The sequence below is a fragment of the Sceloporus undulatus genome, chromosome 3 (assembly GCF_019175285.1).
Source record: "Sceloporus undulatus isolate JIND9_A2432 ecotype Alabama chromosome 3, SceUnd_v1.1, whole genome shotgun sequence".
Classification (NCBI taxonomy): Eukaryota; Metazoa; Chordata; class Lepidosauria; order Squamata; family Phrynosomatidae; genus Sceloporus; species Sceloporus undulatus.
In genome coordinates this window covers 232,077,768-232,088,454 of record NC_056524.1, presented here as the reverse complement: position 1 = coordinate 232,088,454, position 10,687 = coordinate 232,077,768, and the positions used below count along the sequence as shown (strand labels likewise).

Here is a 10,687-nt window from a genome sequence, read left to right as displayed (position 1 = left end):
GCATAAATGCTTCTGCTGCATCCATTTCCCTACATCCCCCAGCCTGGGCAATCCTCCTCTTCCTCTTCCTCCTTCCTCCTCCTCCATCACTTTCTCCATCTCCCCCCCACCCCCAGCCCTATGCAGCCCAGCCCCCCCTTTTGCCACCTGTCACCCTTAGAATCCACCCTTTGGGCTCTTTCCTCCTCTCTCTCCCCTCCGATGAGCGGAGGGAATGCTCTAACCCATGAAATCAATTGGGAATAAAGGGGAAATGCAGTGCAGGCATTCTGACTGTAGCATCCGCATATAACAGTAACATTAACAATAACAATAAAAATAATAATAATAAATAATCCAGGAGCAAGAGGAAATAAAGCACAAGCAAGCACGCAGACATGTCACCCCCCAAAAAATGCGCATAAATGGTCAAAAAATGTGCATAAATGCTTCTGCTGCATCCATTTCCCTACATCCCCCAGCCTGGGCAATCCTCCTCTTCCTCTTCCTCCTTCCTCCTCCTCCATCACTTTCTCCATCTCCCCCCCACCCCCAGCCCTATGCAGCCCAGCCCCCCCTTTTGCCACCTGTCACCCTTAGCATCCACCCTTTGGGCTCTTTCCTCCTCTCTCTCCCCTCCGATGAGCGGAGGGAATGCTCTAACCCATGGAATCAATTGGGAATAAAGGGGAAATGCAGTGCAGGCATTCTGACTGTAGCATCCGCATATAACAGTAACAATAACAATAACAATAACAATAACAATAATAATAATAATTAATAATCCAGGAGCAAGAGGAAATAAAGCACATGCAAGCACACAGACATGTCACCCCCCCAAAAATGTGCATAAATGGTCAAAAAATGCGCATAAATGGTCAAAAGAGGCTGCTTGAAAAGGGGGGGTTGTTGCTTTGATTGGGGGTTGGACTGGATGTCCCTTGGGGATCCCTTCCAGCCTTGGGATCGTGAGGGAGAAGAGCAATGGGGAGGCTGCGGGAGCGGGAAGTAGACCACCACCCCTTTCCCCTCTGACACACACACACACACACACACACACACACACACAGAGAGAGAGAGAGAGAGAGAGAGAGGAATCTCTCTCCCTGCTTCAGCTGCTGGAGGCCTGCTGCTGCCTGACCAGCGACCCTCCTCCTTCTCCTCCCGCCATCCCCTGGCTGCCAGGCTGGCTCTCAGGGGAGCCCCTCTCTGGGTGCCAGGCTCCAGGCTGGAAGCGGCTGCCTCCGTGGGCATGCAATGTGCACTCCTGGGGTTGGCCAAGTCCCCCAGCAAGAGAGGCGGCCTTGAATGGCCCCGGAGGGAGCAGGGGCCAGCAGGAGAGCAGGAGGAGGAGGAAGAGGAGGAGGAGGAGGAGGAGGAGAGCATCCCCTTCCTCCCGGCGCCAGGAGCCCTGCCTGCTCCTTGCCCAGCAGCAGCCCTTCTGCCCAGGGCTCTTTCCTCCTCCCCCTCCCCTCCGATGAGGGGAGGAAATGCCTTGCCCTTTGCCCACCCTCTGACCTAAATCCCTCCCTCAATTTGCCTTGATCGTTATCGAGGCCAAAGTTCTCATTCCCAGGACCCGGGGTTTTTAAAAAGAAACGGTATTTGCGCCGATTTCAAAAGACCCGCACTAGGGGCCATTTACCACGGAACGGGTGTGCAAGCCTCGGATTCGCTTGTGTGAGATTCGGGGTGAGTAGGAACTTCACGTATTTGAATCGGTTTCAGAACCGATTTTTTTGGTAGTGTGAATGAGCCCTTGGTTTCTCTCTCATCCTTCCACTTTCTTTCTTTGTCTTTGACTTACTTCTGTAGCTGTGTTCAAAACAGAAAGTAGTTTGCATTCAATTAACACACCACCAATCATAGAATCGTAGAGTTGGAAGAGACCACAAGGGCCATCCAGTCCAACCCCCTGCCATGTAGGAACTCTCAATCAAAGCATCCCTGACAGATGGCCATCCAGCCTCTGCTTAAAGACCTCCAAAGAATGAGACTCCACCATACTCAGAGGGAGTGTGTGCCACTGTCAAACAGCCCTTACTGTCAGGAAGTTCTTCCTAATGTTGAGGTGGAATCTCTTTTCCTGTAGCTTGCATCCATTGTTCCGGGTCCTGTTCTCTGGATCAGCAGAAAACAAGCTTACTCCCTCCTCAATATGACATCCCTTCAAATATTTAAACAGGGCTATCATATCACCTCTTAACCTTCTTTTCTCCAGGCTAAACATCCCCAGATCCCTAAGTCGCTCCTCATAGGACATGTTTTCCAGACCCTTCACCATTTTAGTCACCCTCCTTTGGACACGCTCCAGTTTCTCAATGTCCTTTTTGAATTGTGGTGCCCCGAACCAAGGGAAAGGAGAGAAGGGAGCAGAGTCTTACATTTCCTAAATTGAGTAAATTCCAGGGTTTGTCTGCTTAAAAAAGTAGTTTTCTGTGTTCTTCCTCATTAATCACTTTTGTCTCTTGTTGTCTGAACCCACATTCATTTGGTCACACTCTGATGTGTCCTGATTTTCATCTATGAAACCATTGTTACAAATGATTCTATAAGCAAAAACAAAACATCAGAACAGAAGCTACATGGGCTGGAGATAGGGGTGGATGGGAATTGCTTATATTTCCCCCCTTCACAATGCTTATGATCTTGCACTGAATTTTCATATCCAAATAGGTCCCAAGTTTCCTTTTGTCTTTTTACAATAAGAATAAAGGAATATTTTAAACATTTATTCTACTCTTGCAGCATTCTGTCAACAGAATGTGGGGTATCATATACACAAGAACAAGTGTGAGTCTTAATGCCCCTTGAGGTAGGGAACATATTGATGATTTTCTAGAAATACACCTCTTGACATTTTCTCATGAAAACAGAACACAGTGCCTTACTGTAGGAAAAAAATTACATTGTATGCTTCAGAGACAGGGTGGTATAGTGGCCTGAGCACTGGACTATGGAGACCAGAGTTTGAACCCCCCCACAGAAACCCTTTGGGTGATCTTGGTCAAGTCACAGTGTCTCAACCTCAGAGAACAGCAAAGACAATCCCCCTCTAAGCAAATCTTTTCAAGAAAACCCCATGGTAGACTTGCCTTAAAATCACCATGTGTTAAAAAATGACTGGAATGCACATAGCAGCAGCAAGAAGCTTCAAGATTCTGGTAAGGGTGCCAACCCTGCCCATCTACCTTATCCTAAATGTCTTTTCTTTCTAGATCAAGGTCCTGTGGGAGTTTATAATATCTGTATGAACAGAATACAAAGATATCTCATCCCCAAAGACTACGCGGATATACACCCCCCCCATGCATACCCCATGTCCATCCCAATGACCTGCATGTTTGCTCACATTTTAATAAGTCACAGATTTATAAATGTGGGAGAATAAGCAAGTTTTCCAAATGAATGTGTTGCTCTTGGTATGTTGGGCATGGAGCGTAGGTGTTTGCTTGCTTTTCAGCTGAAGTTTCTGTGCTTTTTTGGAGTGATGTAAGGCTGTAGCTCATGCCAGTTGGCATCTTTGTCTCTTTGCAAAAGTCCATGCTGTGTCACTATTTCACAAAATACAGTCCCAACCTGTCAAAATATCATCTTCACTCTTCTCTGAAAGTGACTCCCTGACTCCTGCAATTAGCTAAAAGCAGGAGCGGGTTGTACATGTTGCTTGTTTTGACAGCATCCCAAATCCCTGAAGGCAAAGATGCCTGTTTATTCTTACAGCCTCATCAAATTGTAACATATTCTCTCTCTCTCTCTCTCTCTCTCACACACACACACACACAGAATCCCTGTAGTGATCAGAATTTTAACAATGCAGATTCTTGAGAAGGATGGGTGTTAGCTGTTCAGAAGCCTATAAGTGTGGATATAAGTGCTCAGTTAGTTGCCATTTCCCTAGAAACTTCCAGTTTTAGAAGCTTTGTTTTTTCAGGCACTTTGATCTAAATTGTGCTGATTTGTTCAACTGATAGCAACAGTTTAAAGCTGCACTATAGGAGAAAACAAAAATAAGAGGGAAAAGAGGACACATAAATTAAAGTGCTAGACTGTTTTATCTCAGGTCTTATCTAAGTAGAATAAAGGTATTGTTCTAATGGTGGGTTTTTGTACTGTATATACCCCCTAACCCCCAAAAGACAAATGATATTTTGCTAATTTTTCAGACTTTCTCCACATTTCCAAAATATTTAGGGTAAATAACAGAAAAGTAACTTAAAAAAAACCTCTCTTCCAGTGCAGATCAACTGGCGTGAGGTGCAAACCATCCCTTGCCAGAAGTCCCCCTCATGGAACTGCAGCCCATGATCCAAGAATCCAAATTTTTCTTGGCGACACGATCTGAAGAACCAGTTTTTTCCATCCACTATTTTCTTCTCTGTTCCTGGACCATGTCCTTCAACTGGGAGAAGAGATAAAATGACAATATGTACATCCAGCTCTTTCAGCTCCCTAACCAGAGCCTCACAATTCCTTAAAAGTCATAGTAGGATTCCATGGCTGAATGGGGATTTGAACCCTGCTCTCCAGAGTCATGGTTCAACACTCAAACCACCACACCATGCTGGCCCATAATCTGACCCTCCCTTATTCTATGTTTCTTCTTTGCAATCCATTCACTGTCTATGCCAAGTTTGTGTTAAATTGCTCCAAGGTAATAGTACCTTTCCTGTGTTTCCCTGCCTGGAATAAGATCACCAGCTACACACACAGGCCCTTCCTCTTTCCTAGTTACTGATCTCCTTTCATACGCAAATGCAGTTTAGTGGCACCTTCAAAGTCACAAATTCCTGTGTATTAGGGAGGGGGGAACCTGGATTTCAGGAGCCAGAACTTTTCACCAATGCTTAGTCAACCTTTTCTGAAACTGTTATTTCCTTCCTCAGTGTGATAGGGTACTTTATTGTAAAGTAGTTAGAACAGAGGAAAAGGAGGAAGGGCACCAGGAGGAAGCAGACCTATTACTTTTCCTTCCTCTTTGAAGCTTCTGTTGTCTGGGAAAAGTCAGGGAGAGAGAAAAGCAGACAACTGGTAGAACTTCAGAATTCACAGCCTCTCTGCTCCCTCAGCTGCCAGATAGTCCTCTTGGTCATGGACATGGTGGTCTCAGGCAAACCAGATGATGTCCTGTAATGGCAGCAAGTCCCTCCAACTTAACAGCTACTAGCTTCCTGAGCAAGGCAGTTGAATGCCTGAGTGGGGCCACTGAGAAGCAGGGAGTGTATACCTGTGGCTCCAGGGAAACAGTGACAGCAGTAGCATGGATATAGTTTAGCACTTTTGCGCATGTCTTTTGGAGAAAATAAATAAAAATAATAAGGAAGCCTTGAGGGAAAAACAGAAGGAGACTTCACAAGGATTACAAAGTTGAGAAAAACATCTGGAGGTGAAATGTGTCCAAGGAAAATGGACACATGCAGCAACCCACATCATAAATGAGATGAACCAACATGTGCACCTGGCATTGGGACACATCACTGAAACATTCTATGTTGCGCTTTCAATACATTGAAACAGTTATAATTATTAAATGAATCTATCTCTAGATGTAGTATGCCTGGCAGTCTGGAGAATTGTCAAAGATGAAAATCCTTGACAAATTTAGAGAAGCACTCCTGACCTTTTGCTTCCCGGACCTCTAGTCTCAAGATTGTTTGCCTTGCTATTAAGTCAGTTTGAATGGGTAGCCCAGTGGCATGACGACTGTCTTTGCTGACTTCCCCACCCCTGTTTATTTATCCATTTTGCTTTCCTGTGGTAACAATGTCAGCCATGTACCACCCAGAAAGAGTTAGTGTGCAATCATTTTTAATAAGCTTCTCAGCTTAAGAAAAAAGATTTACTTGCCTAGACCTTGGGCCAAAGGAAAACCTTTGCATACTTAAATTTCCTATTTTTGCCTTTCAAAATGGATCCAAAGTACTTTGCATATTGAAAGGAACTGTGATGTTATTGGTTATTATATTATTTTTTTAAAAGTGACATCATTTTGTCTTCATTAGCCAAAAGAAATAACATTACAGGTTATTTTGTAACACATCATGATATCCCTTCCAAGTTCTGAAACAACTGAACAGATTTTCAGAAGTAAAACAAAAAGCACATCTCATGGCATTCTCAAAGGCCTCCAAATATCAACACTACCAAATATCTAATTTAAAAGGATGTTATTTTTAAAAACAAAACAAAATTGGGAAACATCCATTGGGGAAAAATCCTTCAATAGCATTTAAAAAATAATTATTATTATTATAATAAAAACTTTATTTATATACCGCTTTTCCACAGCGATCAAAGTGGTTCACAGTAGTATCAAATATATATAACACCGAATGAAATTACACATTATATAAAATACAAAATAAACAAAATCACGAATATATATGTAATTAAACAAACTTTCTTAAAATCACATGTAAGGAACATTAATAACATCTGCTACAACTCAATGGTTTCCCTACTTTAACTGAACAGATGCTGTATAGCCAAGTTCATACTGGTAGGACAGATCAATACAGTTTCAGAAGAGATAGAATTTAAATGGTTTTAATAGAGAATGAAACTATGGAACTGTTACCGTAACTCTATAATGAGGGACTTTCTGAGCCTTCTGAAAGGACATTTTATGAGAGCTGCTGTAAACTGGAAGACAAGGAATTCCTTCATGCTACACTGAATGCATTCACTATTCCCAAATCTAGTTGTTGGGTTTCTTTTAATGAATGCCAAGACTAACTGTAGACTTAATATATTATAAATGAGAGAAGAAAAGAAAAGAAAAGGCATGTGTTGCTTCCTTTTGCTGGAGCTGGAGCTCAAAAGGAGATGGGCCAAGTATGATAGCTGAACTGAGCAGAGTTAACTGGATGACCTGGATTTGGTTTTATTGAATACTAAGGATTGCTATAGCCTCCAAGTTGTCCAAGGCTGTCAGATATATTGATTTACTACTAAGAACCATGACTAACTTACTGGCTGCAATTAGAAACTGCTGATGTCTTTAACAACAAAATATTAAAGCAGCAAAAATAAATAAATAAATAATTTTAAACTGAACTATAAGCAATATTAAAACAATTTAGAATATAAACTTTAAAAAGGGTGTCAGTTTCAACAGTACATTTTAAAACAATACTGCACATTTCCTTAAAGCCCTTTCCTTAAAGACTTCAGTTCTGAGAGCTACCTGACTAAAATATAGATCTTGTATCAAGTGTGTCTTTAGATGCACTTTTCAAAAAATGTTTGTACATCCCTCCCAGGGCTGAGGAAAAGGTAGGAAACAAACAAATAAATAATAGGCAGGAGGAGAAGGAGGAGTCATAGAAATTTATGTCTGAGTTCCTGTACATCAGGAATGCAACATGATGAGTGGAATGTGGGTTGCCAGGTGAGATAAGGGACAGAACACCTGTGCCTCTAACAGACAGACAGGGAGGGAGAGAGAGAGAGAGAGAGAGAGAGAAACATGAATTTCAACAGGTGCTCTCATTACACTAGCAATGTTTGCTGTAACTCTTTCCTCTACACAACTGTTAAAGGGCGAGAAGCCAGATATTTTGTCTCTTGTTTCACCTGGCACCCCTAAGCAGTATTGCACAAATACATGGCCAAAGGAAACCAGTTAGTACTCCTATTTACAAGTGAAAATCACTAAAGTTAAGAAATGAACATTAACCACATAGCTGCTCCAGAGGGTTTTAAATTTTGTTTTCATTCTGTTTGCTATTGTTAAAGCATCAGAAGAAATCCTTGTTCATATGTTGCAAACCTAAACTTTCAAGAAGCGGTAAGTGGTTGTTCCCATGCCAGTGAGATGATGATATTCTGATAAAATGGAATTTTAGAAGTATCATGCGATAAAATTTACAGCATGATAGTAGTGTCTATGGTAGTACCTTATCACACAACACTGTGTCTGTCCTACTTCATCTTCCATCCATTCCTGGAGCACTCTTTTTCATTGATGGACAAAGCCCATCAGTGCCTCCCAATCATGCTGCTTTTCTACTACTGATTCAGGCAGTCATGTGATGTGAGTGGGCATGATTCCACCTCCACCCCTCCCCACATTCCCAAGCAGTTGTTTTTCTTTCCCTTTTTTCCAATTTTGTTTCTTTTCTTTTTTACATTTAATCAACTGTGTGCAATTGAAAAAAAATACAGACCAAAAAGCATGCTGGGAAGGACATAGGGCAGGAAGGAGAGGTTGGAAAGGCTGGCATGCAGAAGACAGAGCCCAAGATTATATCAGCACTATGGCATTTTTAAAAAGTCATGTGAAAATGACTGTGCTCATTTCCTACATTATGTTTGCTTTTCCTACATTAACGTGATTGTAGTGTCTTAGCAGCCTGGTGCGATAAAGTTCTACTCTGAATAGTAAAGGCGCTATCCAAGGTTCTGAATCCTTAACCAAATTAGGTTCAGCACCTTAGTTAGCTCCTTTACAATTCAGAACCTATAGCAGATTCAACAGCCCACTGTGATGGGATCTATCAGCCACCATTGTGTTCAGGCATTTCTCTAGCAATAATTGGTTCTATAGAATTGTTGGTTGGTTCTATAGGACTGCTCTGTGGTAGTGAAGTATTTAGATTTTTCTTTTCTGGCAGTCATATTTCCCCTTTAGAGTTACATTTTAAGACGAGTAAGGCATTTTGCACGTTGTTCTGGTGACATTTATTTCTTTTGAAAAAGGTTCTGTAATGTCATGCCTGTTAAGAAATAGGTCAGCTGGAAAATTAATACATTACACTTGTTGTAAAGGCATTAATACCTGTGGGCATATCCAAATATCATCCCTGTGTCCAAGGTCCTTTCAGAGTCATGCTCATGAAGATAAAAGATGCCTGTTCCATTTTCAGTAAAATTAAGCAGTTTGGTCCTTGAAGAGGACCCATTGTTCTTTCCCAAAAGTTGTGTAAAAAAATGCAAGATTCATCTCAACTTCTCAGATCTGCAAAAGTTTGTGATGTGATTGATACATCCATATTGAGCCAGAGATTGTGTAATATGCATCATGCTCTTTAAGAAAGACGAAGAAGGTTCCAAATGAACTCACTTGCACCAGCATATTCTTCATGTCACTTTTCAAATGATGATTACTACTTATGAAACTGATAAATTGTTTTTCAAGGATATCAGTGCTGAGTACCTCCAAAAGGAAACAAAACAAATCCTTAAAAATCTTCAGCTTATGTTAATATGGCCTTTTACAAAAGTCATCACCATGGTTTCGAGTCCAAAGTCTTCTAAATCCTTGACACGTTGGTCATTAAAAAAGCCAGATGCACAAACATGCAACTCTTCTATGTATTTCTCTTTCCTCTACCACCCAAGTTCCATAGCTTCCTTTAAAAGATGCAATTAAAGCTGTACTCAAGAAACACAAGGTTAGCAGCAGCTTGAAAATCTGGCAGTGGTTGTGAAAATAAAATTTATATATTGCATTTCAGTTGTTCAATACCTTTTATCAACAATATTTCAGTATTAATTACAACAGGCTGCCAGGTAGGTAAGATTTGCAGGCCATGGGCAGAAGAACGGATGATTCAGTACTAGTATTGCAGAAACAGCATCGACAGCACAAAGGATGTCAGAAACAGCTAAACTGGCATAAATAGCATACCTTTCTGTCTAGGGAGGGACACGTTGCATTCTATCTCCAGCATCTATCTGTCCAATCAGAAATAAATCTAACTAATCCCATTAATGTCAACAATTATTTTCGGAGCCAGTGAGGAATGAGATTTCATTATCCATCTATACAAGACCACTAAGTAACTGATCACTGAGCATCACCATGTTGGCTGACTGCCAAAAAATGATTTGCATCAGCCTGATTGCATATAATTGCATCAGCAGGATTAATACTCTCATACATCTATCATTGTGCATTTTGGCTGGCCCAATAAAAGTACAGTTGCCCCTCCTAACTCACGGATCTGAGATTTGCAACCTCAAATATTCATGGAAGGGTGACCTGCACTATTTCCAATGGCTTGCGCACCCAGGCCGTACACCCGGGAGCACACCCCATTCAAGCTTGTGAGGCTTGAATATGCATGAGCCTCCCTTTTTGTTGGGGATGTGTGTCCAGAATGGATCCCCCGTGAAAACAGAAGGCCAACTGTATCACTGTTTGTAGAGTTGAATGTTATTGTATTTTGCTATACGGCCAACATGGCTACTCCTGGATATATATCGCTTCTCAGCCTTTTGGCTAAGATCAAGTGTAGTATGCTGGATATGTTTTCTGGATGTGAAGATACTACATTTTAACTGTAACAGTGGAATCCTAAAGAGAGAGCCAACGGACTGGGACTTTACTATTTCAGGTTTCTACCTCCAACAAAGGTAAAACATTTTTTTTAAAAAAAGAGACTGCATTGGCATGTTTTACCTGAACAATATCTAAAATTTTCTTCATGCAAAAGCATGGAAGTTTCCTAAGAAATTTAGTGTTCTCTGTTTAACAAAGGAGCTTATAGCCTCACAAAGAATTCGAGGCAAACTGGATGTCAAAGGCAATAGCTTTTTCCTTTGCTAGTGCGATTTATTTCCTGGACTTTAAGAATCTCCATTAGACCAACATGTTTACTCTTCTAGTAAGAATGTAGTTTGGCCTAAATGAAGGAACCAGATCCTGTCTGTTCTTGGAAGCTAAGCAGGGTCAGCCCTGGTTAAAATCATAGAATCGTACAGT

At 41.5% G+C, this 10,687-nt stretch overlaps 1 pseudogene; it reads left to right on the top strand.

Annotated features, from left to right (window-relative positions):
* Window positions 1-10,184: 10,184 nt before the first annotated feature.
* Window positions 10,185-10,435, top strand: LOC121927411 (annotated as a pseudogene).
* Window positions 10,436-10,687: the final 252 nt, after the last annotated feature.